Consider the following 12,551-nt stretch of genomic DNA (forward strand, 5'->3'; position numbering starts at 1 on the left):
AATTAAAATAAAAACACATTCTTTTTAAATATCGCCTCTGTGATCATGAGCTAGAAATAGAAAAAGGCAGACATAAATTATCCTGGACTTCTAAAGAACAAGAGAATATGTAAACAGTGTGACACAAACCAAATAGAGGATGAGATGCACTTCCTTCTGTTCTGCCCCAAATACACCACAACTAGAGAAATATTTTCCCCCGATTTGAAACACTGACTGATTCATTTTCTCAATTTAAATGACTCTGAGAAACTTTACCATATACTCGGAGAGAATGAATTGATGTATAGACTAGCTGCACAATATGTTTACACCCTACACACAATAAGAAATGGTTCATGTAAATTCATGTATCTTATTTCAATAATCTAGACTTTTTATTATTATAACTGTTATATTTGTCAAATATATTATCTGTTTGTTTGTTTTGTCATTTATGTCTTATTTACTGTATTATTATAATTTAAAATTTTTATTGTTTAATGATTTTAGTATACTACATACTTGAAGTGCTTTGGCAATACTATATTGAATGTCATGCCAATAAAGCAACTTGAACTTGAGAGTGTGTGAGTGTGTGTTTATGTGAGAGAGGGAAAGAAAGAGCGTGTGTGTGTGTTTGTGTGTGTGAGAGAGTGATGGTGTTGGTTGAGATGAACACTGTGTACACTGTCTTTGTGGGAAAAATACAGTAAAATATGTTTGGTAGCGTGTTTGTGTGTTGTGTAACACAGTGTTGTGAAATCTTTTACAGTGCACTTCTGTAGGCCTGTACTGTCTGTAGTAAGAGTAACACTGAACAGAAGAGTCATGATGATGAATGGAGAAGTGCTCATGGTGTTTTACATTAAGCACATCAGTCATCAACTGCTTCTTCTAAATGTCTCTTCATGTGATGTTTGTGTGGGTCATTTGAGAACAAAACACCATTTTGAGAAGAAATCAGAGGTCAAATTTCATTTTGCAGGAGAACTGAAGTGTGTGTGTGTGTGTGTGTGTGTGTGTGTGTGTGTGTGCGTGTGTGTGTGTATATATATATATATAAGTCAAAATTATTAGCCCCCATGTTTAGTTTTTCCACAATTTCTGTTTAACGGAGAGAAGATTTTTTTCAACACATTTCTAAACATAATAGTTTTAATAACTCATTTCTAATAACTGATTTATTTTCTCTTTGCCATGATGACAGTAAATAATATTTGACTCAATATTTTTCAAGACACTTCTATACAGCTTAAAGTGCCATTTAAAGGCTTAATTAGGTTAACTAGGCAGGGGTGCGTTTCCCAAACAACAACTCGCGGTTGAACTATCATAGTACGATGCATTGTTGTAATGTAATGAGGAGTGTTTCCCAAAACCCCTAGTTTCTCTGTCGCAGATCCATCACTTGAACCATGTTAGTTATAACGTAAAATGCCATAATGATGCTCTAAACGGGGTGGACTATAAAACTTCTTTATAGAAGAACCCCATCATTTCTTTGTGCAAACTATATTGTTTTACACAAGCATTTATAATAAAATCCAATGTTAGTTTTAGTAAAAACATGCACTCGTTTTCCATATTAACTGAAATATATGTAAATGGCACATATAGGGCCTGTGTTTGCTTTACTAATATTATAAAAAATATGACATATCCTATTCTAAAACATAAAAGGTTTTGCTAAGGTTTTGCTAGGTGGTTGTTATGGTGTTGCTAGGTGGTTTGCTAGGCGGTTGCTAAGGTGTTGCTAGGTGGTTGCTGGGCAGTTGCTAAGGTATTGCTAGGTGGTTGCTAGGCGGTTGCTTAGATGGTGGCTAAGTGGTTGGTAAGGTGTTGCTAGGTGAATGCTAAGGTGTTGCTAGGCGGTTGCTAAGGTGGTTGCTATGTGGCTGCTAAGGTGTTGCTAAGATGTTGCTAGGCGGTTGCTAAGGTGTTGCTAGGCAGTTGCTAAGGTGTCGCTAGTCGGTTGCTAAGGTGTCGCTAGGCAGTTGCTAAGGTGTCGCTAGGTGGTTGCTAAGGGGTTGCTAGATGGTTGCTAAGGCATTGCTAGGTTGTTGCTATGTGGTCATCCTGACATGCTTGCTTGGCCGGAGCATTCTCCTAAGAGCCACACCGCAGCACCATAACGTGGAAGCTGGTGTTTCACAGCTTGCCCAACTCCAGCAGTATGCCTCATTGGTGCAGTACGCAGCGCGTCAGTCTCATAATCTAAAGGTTGTCAGTTTGAGCCTCACATGGGGCAAGGTGGTCCCTTTTGGCACACGGGAGCATTTTAGGTCACCGGGCAGCGTTCTTTCTTCCCTTGCATGCGGTTCAAGGTTCCCCTTTGCAAAAAAGGCTACTACTCCTCTGGAGGGCAGGCGGCTTGACGTTCCAAAAACATCTCTTGAGTCTGAAGCAATGATGGTAAGATGCTCCCATTCCTGTCACGTTATCGTTTGACGTGGATCCGTCACATGTCATGACTTAACATTGTACGAGGATTTGACGAAAAGCCTTGAGAATCCCATTGCCTTAAAAATCAACGGTATCCCAGGACATTCCACTACATGGCATTCCAAGACAATTCTTTTGATCCCCTTTCGGTGCACTTGTATTAAAGCTCGCGTCAAATTTTTTGTTCACATGCTTTTCCGAGTTGCTGTGGACAATGCCTTGATGTTGGGCAAACATCTCAAAACTTGCAGTCTAAAGTGCCCATTAAGGCTGCCAGAAGTAAAAGACTAGGTTTGTCAAAAGTGGGATTTAAACCCATGCCTTCAGGGTAGACTCCAACCTGACCGCAGCACCTTAGACCGCTTGGCCATCCTGATATGCATGCTTGGCCAGAGCTTTCTCCTAGGAGCCACATCGCAGCACCATGACATGGAAGCTGGTGTTTCACAGCTTCCCCAACTCTATCAGTCTTCCTTGTTGGCGCAGTAGGCAGCGCGTCAGTCTCATAATCTGAAGGTTGTGAGTTCAAGCCTCACACGAGGCAAGGTGGTACCTTTTGGCACACGGGAGCGCTTAGGTGACCGGGCGGCGTTCTTTATTCCCTTCCATGCGGTTTATGCTTCCCGGGGGCAAAAAAGGCTACAGCTCCTCTGGAGGGCAGGCGGCTTGACGTTCCAGGAACATCTCCTGAGTCTGAAGCAATTATGGCAAGATTCTCCCATTCCTGTCACGTTATCGCTTGACGTTTGACGTGGATCCGTTTCATGACTTGACGTTGTAAGAGGATTTGACGAAAAGCCCTGCGAATCCCATTGCCTTTAAAATCAACGGCATCCCAGGACATTCCACTACATGGCATTTCAAGACAACTCTTTTGATCCCCTTTCAGTGCACTTGCATTAAAGCCCACGTCCAGTGTTTCGCCAGCGAGTTAAAGACTTGAGCCTGAGCGCACAGCCAAAGATTAGGTTCGGTGGGATTCTAACCTACACCTCCAGGGGAGACTCTGACCTGAACGCAGTGCCATAGACTGTTGGGCCATCCTTATGTGCTTGCCTGGTCGGAGCTGTCTCCTATGAGCCACACCGCAGCACCACAACATTGACGCTGGTGTTTCACAGCTTGCCCAACTCCAGTAATATGCCTTGTTGGCGCAGTAGGCAGTGCGTCAGTCTCATAATCTGAAGGTCATGAATTTGACCCTCACATGGGGCAGGGTACCCCATTCCACTACATGGCATTCCAAGACAATTCTTTTGATCCCCTTCAGTGCACTTGCTTTAAAGCCCACGTCCATTGTTTTGAACACATGCTTTTCCGAGTTGCTGTAGACAATGCTTTGATGTTGCGCAAACGCCTCAAACCTTGCAGTCTACAGTGCCCATTAACGCTGCCAGGGCCACTGCTATGCTGCGTGAATTGTGTCGCAAAGAGATTGATGCGGCACTTTGTCAGTATTATTGTATCACTCGGACATGGCGATAGAGGGTTAAATACTTAAGCCTGAGATCTCAGCTGTGCAACAGCCACGTCCTCACAGTAAGAGCATGAACTGTCCGCGGGCACTGCATCGACATGCTGGACCCCCAGACCTGTGATGCGATACTCGTGCCCATCATCCTGAGACCACCCCATCCAGAAATGCACATTCAAAACAGCGTCTTGAAAACGCGTTGATTGACTGACACAGCTTTTTTTCTTCTCTTTCCCACAAAGAGTCAAATGTCATGACTTGACGTTGTAATAGAAGTAGCCAAAAAGCCCTGCGAATCTCATTGCCTTAAAAATAAACGGCATCTCAGGACATTCCACTACATGGCATTCCAAGGCAATTCTTTTGATCCCCTTTCGATGCACTTGCATTAAAGCCCACGTCCATTGTTTTGTACACATGCTTTTCCGAGTTGCTGTAGACAATGCCTTGATGTTGCACAAATGCCTCAAAACTTGCAGTCTACAGTGCCTATTAAGGTTGCCAGGGCCACTGCTACGCTTCGTAAACTGTGACGCAAAGAGATTTATGCAGTCAGTGTTACTGTATCACTCGGACATGGCGCCAGAGAGTTAAATACTTGAGCCTGAATGCACAGCCAAAGACTAGGTATGTCAGAAGTGGGATTCGAACCCACGCCTCCAGGGGAGACTGCGACCTGAACGCAGCGCCTTAGACCGCTCGGCCATCCTGACATGCACAGTTATCAGGAGCTGTCTCCTAGGAGCCACATCGCAGCACCATGACATGAAAGCTGGTGTTTCACAGCTTGCCCAGCTCCAGCAGTCTGCCTCGTTGGCGCAGTAGGCAGCGCGTCAGTCTCATAATCTGAAGGTTGTGAGTTCGAGCCTCACATGGGGCAAGATCGTACCTTTTGGCACACGGGAGCACTTAGGTGACCGGGCGGCCTACTTTATTACCTTCCGTGCAGTTTATGCTTCCCGGGGCAAAAAAGGCTACAGCTCCTCTGGAGGGCATGCGGCGTGACGTTCCAAGAACATCTCCTGAGTCTGAAGCAATGATGGCAAGATGCTCCAGTTCCTGTCACGTTATCGCTTGACGTTTGACGTGGATCCGTCAAATGTCATGACTTGACGTTGTTAGAGGATTAGCCGAAAAGCCCTGCGAATCGCATAGAATGAAAAATAAACAGCATCTCAGGACATTCCACTAAATGGCATTCCAAGACAATTCTTTTGATCCCAGTTCAGTGCTCTTGCTTTAAAGCCCACGTCCATTGTTTTGAACACATGCTTTTCCGAGTTGCTGTAGACAATGCCTTGATGTTGTGCAAACGCCTCAAACCTTGCAGTCTACAGTGCCCATTAACGCTGCCAGGGCCACTGCTACGCTGCGTAAATTGTGGCGCAAAGAGATTGATGCGGCACTTTGTCAGTGTTACTGTATCACTCGGACATGGCGCCAGAGGGTTAAATACTTGAGCCTGAGATCTCAGCTGTGCAACAGCCACGTCCTCACAGTGAGAGCATGAGCTGTCCGCGGGCACTGCATCGACATGCTGGACCCCCAGACCTGTGATGCCATACTCGTGCCCATCATCCAGAGACCACCGCATCCAGAAACGCACATTCAGAACAGCGTATTGAAAACGCGTTGATTGACTGACACAGCTTTTTTTCTTCTCTTTCCCACAAAGAGTCAAATGTCATGACTTGACGTTGTAAGAGAATTAGCCGAAAAGCCCTGCGAATCTCATTGCCTTAAAAATAAACGGCATCTCAGGACATTCCACTACATGGCATTCCAAGGCAATTCTTTTGATCCCCTTTCGATGCACTTGCATTAAAGCCCACGTCCATTGTTTTTGTACACATGCTTTTCCGATTTGCTGTAGACAATGCCTTGATGTTGCACAAATGCCTCAAAACTTGCAGTCTACAGTGCCCATTAAGGTTGCCAGGGCCACTGCTACGCTTCGTAAACTGTGACGCAAAGAGATTGATGCAGTCAGTGTTACTATATCACTCGGACATGGCGCCAGAGAGTTAAATACTTGAGCCTGAACGCACAGCCAAAGACTAGGTTTGTCAGAAGTGGGATTCGAACCCACGCCTCCAGGGGAGACTGCGACCTGAACGCAGCACCTTAGACCGCTCGGCCATCCTGACATGCACAGTTAGCAGGAGCTGTCTCTTAGGAGCCACATCGCAGCACCATGACATGAAAGCTGGTGTTTCACAGCTTGCCCAATTCCACCAGTCTGCCTCGTTGGCGCAGTAGGCAGCGCGTCAGTCTCATAATCTGAAGGTCGTGAGTTCGAGCCTCACACGGGGCAAGGTCGTACCTTTTGGCACACGGGAGCACTTAGGTGACCGGGCGGCGTACTTTATTATCTTCCGTGCAGTTTATGCTTCCCGGGGGCAAAAAAGGCTACAGCTCCTCTGGAGGGCAGGTGGCGTGACGTTCCAAGAACATCTCCTGAGTCTGAAGCAATGATGGCAAGATGCTCCCGTTCCTGTCACGTTATCGCTTGACGTTTGACGTGGATCCGTCAAATGTCATGACTTGACGTTGTAAGAGGATTAGCCGAAAAGCCCTGCAAATCGCATAGAATGAAAAATAAACGGCATCTCAGGACATTCCACTAAATGGCATTCCAAGACAATTCTTTTGATCCCGGTTCAGTGCTCTTGCTTTAAAGCCCACGTCCATTGTTTTGAACACATGCTTTTCCGAGTTGCTGTAGACAATGCCTTGATGTTGCGCAAACGCCTCAAACCTTGCAGTCTACAGTGCCCATTAACGCTGCCAGGGCCACTGCTACGCTGCGTAAATTGTGGCGCAAAGAGATTGATGCGGCACTTTGTCAGTGTTACTGTATCACTCGGACATGGCGCCAGAGGGTTAAATACTTGAGCCTGAGATCTCAGCTGTGCAACAGCCACGTCCTCACAGTGAGAGCATGAGCTGTCCGCGGGCACTGCATCGACATGCTGGACCCCCAGACATGTGATGCCATACTCGTGCCCATCATCCGGAGACCACCGCATCCAGAAACGCACATTCAGAACAGCGTATTGAAAACGCGTTGATTGACTGACACAGCTTTTTTTCTTCTCTTTCCCACAAAGAGTCAAATGTCATGACTTGACGTTGTAAGAGAATTAGCCGAAAAGCCCTGCGAATCTCATTGCCTTAAAAATAAACGGCATCTCAGGACATTCCACTACATGGCATTCCAAGGCAATTCTTTTGATCCCCTTTCGATGCACTTGCATTAAAGCCTACGTCCATTGTTTTGTACACATGCTTTTCCGATTTGCTGTAGACAATGCCTTGATGTTGCACAAATGCCTCAAAACTTGCAGTCTACAGTGCCCATTAAGGTTGCCAGGGCCACTGCTACGCTTCGTAAACTGTGATGCAAAGAGATTGATGCAGTCAGTGTTACTGTATCACTCGGACATGGCGCCAAAGAGTTAAATACTTGAGCCTGAACGCACAGCCAAAGACTAGGTTTGTCAGAAGTGGGATTCGAACCCACGCCTCCAGGGGAGACTGCGACCTGAACGCAGCGCCTTAAACCACTCGGCCATCCTGACATGCACAGTTAGCAGGAGCTGTCTCCTAGGAGCCACATCGCAGCACCATGACATGTAAGCTGGTGTTTCACAGCTTGCCCAACTTCAGCAGTCTGTCTCGTTGACGCAGTAGGCAGCGCGTCAGTCTCATAATCTGAAGGTCGTGAGTTCGAGCCTCACACGGGGCAAGGTCATACCTTTTGGCACACGGGAGCACTTAGGTGACCGGGCGGCGTACTTTATTACCTTCCGTGCAGTTTATGCTTCCCGGGGGCAAAAAAGGCTACAGCTCCTCTGGAGGGCATGTGGCGTGACGTTCCAAGAACATCTCCTGAGTCTGAAGCAATGATGGCAAGATGCTCCCATTCCTGTCACGTTAACGCTTGACGTTTGACGTGGATACGTCAAATGTCATGACTTGACGTTGTAAGAGGATTAGCCGAAAAGCCCTGCAAATCCCATTACATGGCATTCCAAGGCAATTCTTTTGATCCCCTTTCGATGCACTTGCATTAAAGCCCACATCCATTGTTTTGTACACATGCTTTTCCGAGTTGTTGTAGACAATGCCTTGATGTTGCGCAAATGCCTCAAAACTTGCAGTCTACAGTGCCCATTAAGGTTGCCAGGGCCACTGCTACGCTTCGTAAACTGTGACGCAAAGAGATTGATGTGGTGCTTTGTCAGTGTTACTGTATCACTCGGACATGGCGCCGGAGAATTAAATACTTGAGCCTGAACGCACAGCCAAAGATTAAGTTTGTCAGAAGTGGGATTCAAACCCACGCCTCCAGGGGAGACTGCGATCTGAACGCAGCGCCTTAGACCAGTCGGCCATCCTGACATGCACACTTAGCTGGAACTGTCTCCTAGGAGCCACATCTCAGTACCATGACATGGAAACTGGTGTTTTACAGCTGGCCATCCTGACATGCACGCATAGCTGGAGCTGTCTTGTAGGAGCAAGTGTCAGCCTCACACAGGGCGAGGTGATACCTTTTAGCACACGGGAGTGCATAGGTGACAGGGCTGCATTCTTTATTATCTTCCGTGCGGTTCATGCTTTCCGGGCTCAAAAAAGTCTACAGCTCCTCTGGAGGGCAGGCTGCTTGACGTTCCAAGAACATCTCCTGAGTCTTAAGCAATGATGGCAAGATGCTCCCATTCCTGTCACGAACTGTGGCGCAAAGAGATTGATGCGGCGCTTTGTCAACGTTACTGTATCACTCGGACATGGCGCCAGAGAGTTTAAATCTTCAGCCTGAGCGCACAGCCAAAGGTTACATTTGTCAGAAGTGGGATTCGAACCCACACCTCCAGGAGAGACTGCGACCTGAATGCCAGCTGCCAAAGGATTGTCTGGCAATATTTCACAAATGTTGAAGATGAGAGCCAATCCGAGCGATAAGTGGGTATTTCAATTACATGATATAAGGTAAACAGTTAAGTGTTTGTTGAAATTGGCTTAACAGAGTAACTTGTTAGGCTTCAGTACATTCAGTACAGTATTTTTGTAAAACACGTCATAATTGTTTTTAAATATTAATGTATTTTAAATTGCATGTATTTTAAGATTTAAGTTGTATAATTTACTAAAGTTTGACCGTTTATGAGAGAGATTTAAAAAAGGTGGGGAAGGGATTATGAGTGTACAGTATACAGCATGTGGTTTTAAGACCTGAAATGTTCTTGTCCAGTTACTCTTATTGTTTTTCTTTTCTTTTTGGAGATAAAAACTGTAAAATTACATATTAGATAAATATTACACACATTCTAGTGGTAAATTAATTTACAGAACTATTGTGTGCTTTATTAAGGGAGTCATTGAGTTAAAATTCCTTTTTTAGTTATAAAAGTTTTTTATATTGTGTAAAATTATTTATTACATTTTTCATGATTTTTTTCAGATTGAGATATGCCCATTGCAGTCTCATGGCCAGAGGAGCTTGCTTGGAGGTGTGCTGAAATGCATATGTGGTTTTCATACTCAAAAGGTACATTTATGAATCAATATGTGTTTATTATTATTTACTAGAATGGCTTTCCTTCTTCATGATTATATGTATTTTTCTAATTAATTTAAGCAGAGTACTGCCTCTGCTGCTCCAGCACAAACGGTGGAACAACCTGCCCCTTCTGTACCTGCTCAGGAGGTGATGGAGAAGAGACAACCCGAGGCCCAGCCCCAGCCCCCGTCTACTCCACCCGTGGCATCAAAGATTTCTCCGCAATTGTCAATGTCTAATTAAAACTATTCTAACTTATATCTTATTTCTTCCTGTAAAAGTAGCAGAGGGTGGTGGTCAAAAACAGCTTGAACCTGAAATCTGTAGAGAAAACAAACTGATTGTACAACAAAGATATAGAAAGATAGTTTGTCATTGCTTGAAATGTAATGTGATATACACTAATGTTCAAAAAAATGGAATTGTTAAAATATAAAAGCTTCATATTAATCATATATAAAAAGAATTCTATTGTGTTTGATTTGCTCATACATAAAGTAGATTTTATTAGATTTTCTGTGCTGTTCATGAAACATTCCTTTATATTTTGGGGAAACAGTAAAAACGTTTTCAAGGACAGAATAACATAAATTATTCTTTATTTTTTTAATTCACCTATATTATTATTTCACATTATTCCAGTTTTTACTGTATATTTGACCAAATAAATGTAGCCTTCATAAACATAATTAAAACCTAAAAAAATACATCGAGCAGATCCCAAACGTTTGAACAGTAGTGTACATTTTGCCATTGTGAACACAGTGTTTTTAATTAAATGTTTTTTGTCTTGCCCTTTTTGAGTTCACCAAACCAAGATTTTCCGGATCCCACCATTTCTGCAGCAAAGCCAAATCTTAGTGTGGCTAGAAGACCATCACAGGTTGACGTCCAGCCCAGTTCAGCAGTGTGTAGTGCTTCTACACCAAGCACAGCTCTAAGTATTGTCATAATCCACATAGTTTTCTGAGAGAATTTGGTATAAGCATTTTTTTTCACAAAAATTCATATTTTTATTAAGTACAGTCACATTAAATCTCAATAAAACATCTATTATAAATATTCGTTTAATGTATAAAAAACATATATAGTAAAAATAAGCACCATTCTTTAAACTTTTTGTTCTGCATATAAGCTCTGTGACAAAATTTTACAGTTTAGCAGCAGTCATTCATTTCCAATGTTTTATAATACATTAATGTTCAAATAAAGTAATGGTTGCAAAAAAAAATCTGATGAGTTACTGTTACTTATAGATATATATTTACAAACTGTACTTTGTTATACTGCTTGGTTGTACAGACACAGGACCTTCAAGTTTCTGCCCCCGTCCTCACATCCATTGCGGCAGTGACCAGCTCCACAGAGCCGTCCAGCATTGTCTCAGTAAGTAATTTCATATTTTCTGTCCAAAAAAGGTCATTTGGTTTGCATATTTGCTGCCCCAGCTGAATTCACACAAAGTGGTTTTAAAACCTGTCAATTAAATCGACTTGATGTTAATTAACTAAGCGTGATATATGTTTAAATGTTTTAAAACAAAATAAAGAGGAAAAAATAAAGCAAAGAATCACAAAAATGAAGCCTTCTGCTGTTGATATTTTATCTTCACTGTAGTAAAAGAAAAAAATGTGGATGGAAAATAAGTAGAAAGGAAAAAGAGAAATAACTACATTGGAAAATACTCATGTGTCTTTAAGGGAAATGTTTATTGGGAAAATTATATTTATGTTTTTTGGAATTGAAATACATAGTAATCACTTAAAATCAAATGTATTTAGATTATAATCAAGATAACATCATGTGAAGTGTACTCACTCAAATATGTAAGGTGCATTTACATTACCAGACTAAATGTTTTATCTATTTTAGATTAGATTAGATTCAACTTTATTGTCATTACACATGTACAAGTTACACAATTACACAAGTACAAGGCAACGAAATGCAGTTTAGGTCTAACTAGCAGTGCAATAGCAGCAAGTGCAGGATATAGGTATAAGTTCTAAAGTGCGGTTTATAGAAAAATTACGGTGATATTTACAGATCGATGTACTATGAACATTATATACAGGTTGTATTAGCTATGAACAGAGATTTACAATAAATGAATATATGTACAGGATGCTATTAATAATCAGAATTCTTCTATTTACCTTTACAGACTGCACCTTCTGGGTCATTGCTGCAAGCTCCATCAGCTATTCCACTTCCTCGCCTTTGGGCTGAAACCTTGCCACCAGCAAGTCAAAGTCCTTTGCCCTAATCCTGCATGTGGACGGCATCAGCTGACAGGTGGAGGTCTTCACAAAAGGGCACGGCAGGTTGTGGACATCGACAGGATGTACAACATGGTTACAGAAACCCTCATCTGTACCAAGTGCAAAGACTCGCATGTGTCCTGGAGTCAGACTGTCCTGCAGCAGCTGGATCTTGGCCATCGCTCAGAGTTTCGGGTCATTCTCACGCAGCGAGTAATTGAACACCTTTATTCCTCGTGCAGTTGTTAACCTGTCATTACAGATATATGAAAATACTTTACAAATTATATATATATACATGCATACATATACATATACATATATATATATATATATATATATATATATATATATATATATATATATATATATATATATATATATGTGATATTTTAGTGCGGATGTATACCTGACCAGTGAGCCGTCTGAGAAACAAGTGCCCTTCTGAATCAAATCAGCAGGATGCCCTTCTGGATCTTTCACATACTTCGAAGACACTACTGACTATGTCTACATGGACATCTGTAATCTAGCCTTAATAGACAATAATATTGTGGCCGATTAAGCAGAGAAAATAAAAAGAGACATCAACTGAAAACTTTGTGAACCGATCGCCATATTTACCTTCTCCGACTCCACACTTATGAAGGGGAACACCACCCCGTCACTTTTCTTTCGAATTCATTCGAATCTCAAATTCTGTCACATGTATAAATGTATGCACCACAATATAATGAAGTTGTTTACGTGAAGTGCTTTCATTTAAGAGTTTCCTGTAATTTTGGGTGACTTTAACTGCAGTTCGGCAGTTCCACATTCACTCACG

At 42.7% G+C, this 12,551-nt stretch overlaps 8 non-coding genes across 8 annotated transcripts; 4 read left to right on the top strand and 4 right to left on the bottom strand.

Moving 5' to 3' along the window:
- Positions 1-2,895: 2,895 nt before the first annotated feature.
- trnam-cau (transfer RNA methionine (anticodon CAU)) lies at positions 2,896-2,968 on the top strand. Its single transcript has one exon. It is a non-coding gene; the product is annotated as a tRNA-Met (tRNA).
- A 1,560-nt stretch (positions 2,969-4,528) lies between these two features.
- trnal-cag (transfer RNA leucine (anticodon CAG)) lies at positions 4,529-4,611 on the bottom strand. The gene has a single exon. It is a non-coding gene; the product is annotated as a tRNA-Leu (tRNA).
- A 94-nt stretch (positions 4,612-4,705) lies between these two features.
- trnam-cau (transfer RNA methionine (anticodon CAU)) lies at positions 4,706-4,778 on the top strand. Its single transcript has one exon. It is a non-coding gene; the product is annotated as a tRNA-Met (tRNA).
- A 1,184-nt stretch (positions 4,779-5,962) lies between these two features.
- trnal-cag (transfer RNA leucine (anticodon CAG)) lies at positions 5,963-6,045 on the bottom strand. Its single transcript has one exon. It is a non-coding gene; the product is annotated as a tRNA-Leu (tRNA).
- A 94-nt stretch (positions 6,046-6,139) lies between these two features.
- Positions 6,140-6,212, top strand: trnam-cau (transfer RNA methionine (anticodon CAU)). Its single transcript has one exon. It is a non-coding gene; the product is annotated as a tRNA-Met (tRNA).
- A 1,184-nt stretch (positions 6,213-7,396) lies between these two features.
- trnal-cag (transfer RNA leucine (anticodon CAG)) lies at positions 7,397-7,479 on the bottom strand. The gene has a single exon. It is a non-coding gene; the product is annotated as a tRNA-Leu (tRNA).
- Positions 7,480-7,573: 94 nt separating this feature from the next.
- On the top strand, positions 7,574-7,646 carry trnam-cau (transfer RNA methionine (anticodon CAU)). Its single transcript has one exon. It is a non-coding gene; the product is annotated as a tRNA-Met (tRNA).
- A 573-nt stretch (positions 7,647-8,219) lies between these two features.
- trnal-cag (transfer RNA leucine (anticodon CAG)) lies at positions 8,220-8,302 on the bottom strand. The gene has a single exon. It is a non-coding gene; the product is annotated as a tRNA-Leu (tRNA).
- Between the last annotated feature and the right edge of the window lie 4,249 nt (positions 8,303-12,551).

The sequence above is a fragment of the Danio aesculapii genome, chromosome 4 (genome assembly GCF_903798145.1).
Source record: "Danio aesculapii chromosome 4, fDanAes4.1, whole genome shotgun sequence".
Lineage (NCBI taxonomy): Eukaryota > Metazoa > Chordata > Actinopteri > Cypriniformes > Danionidae > Danio > Danio aesculapii.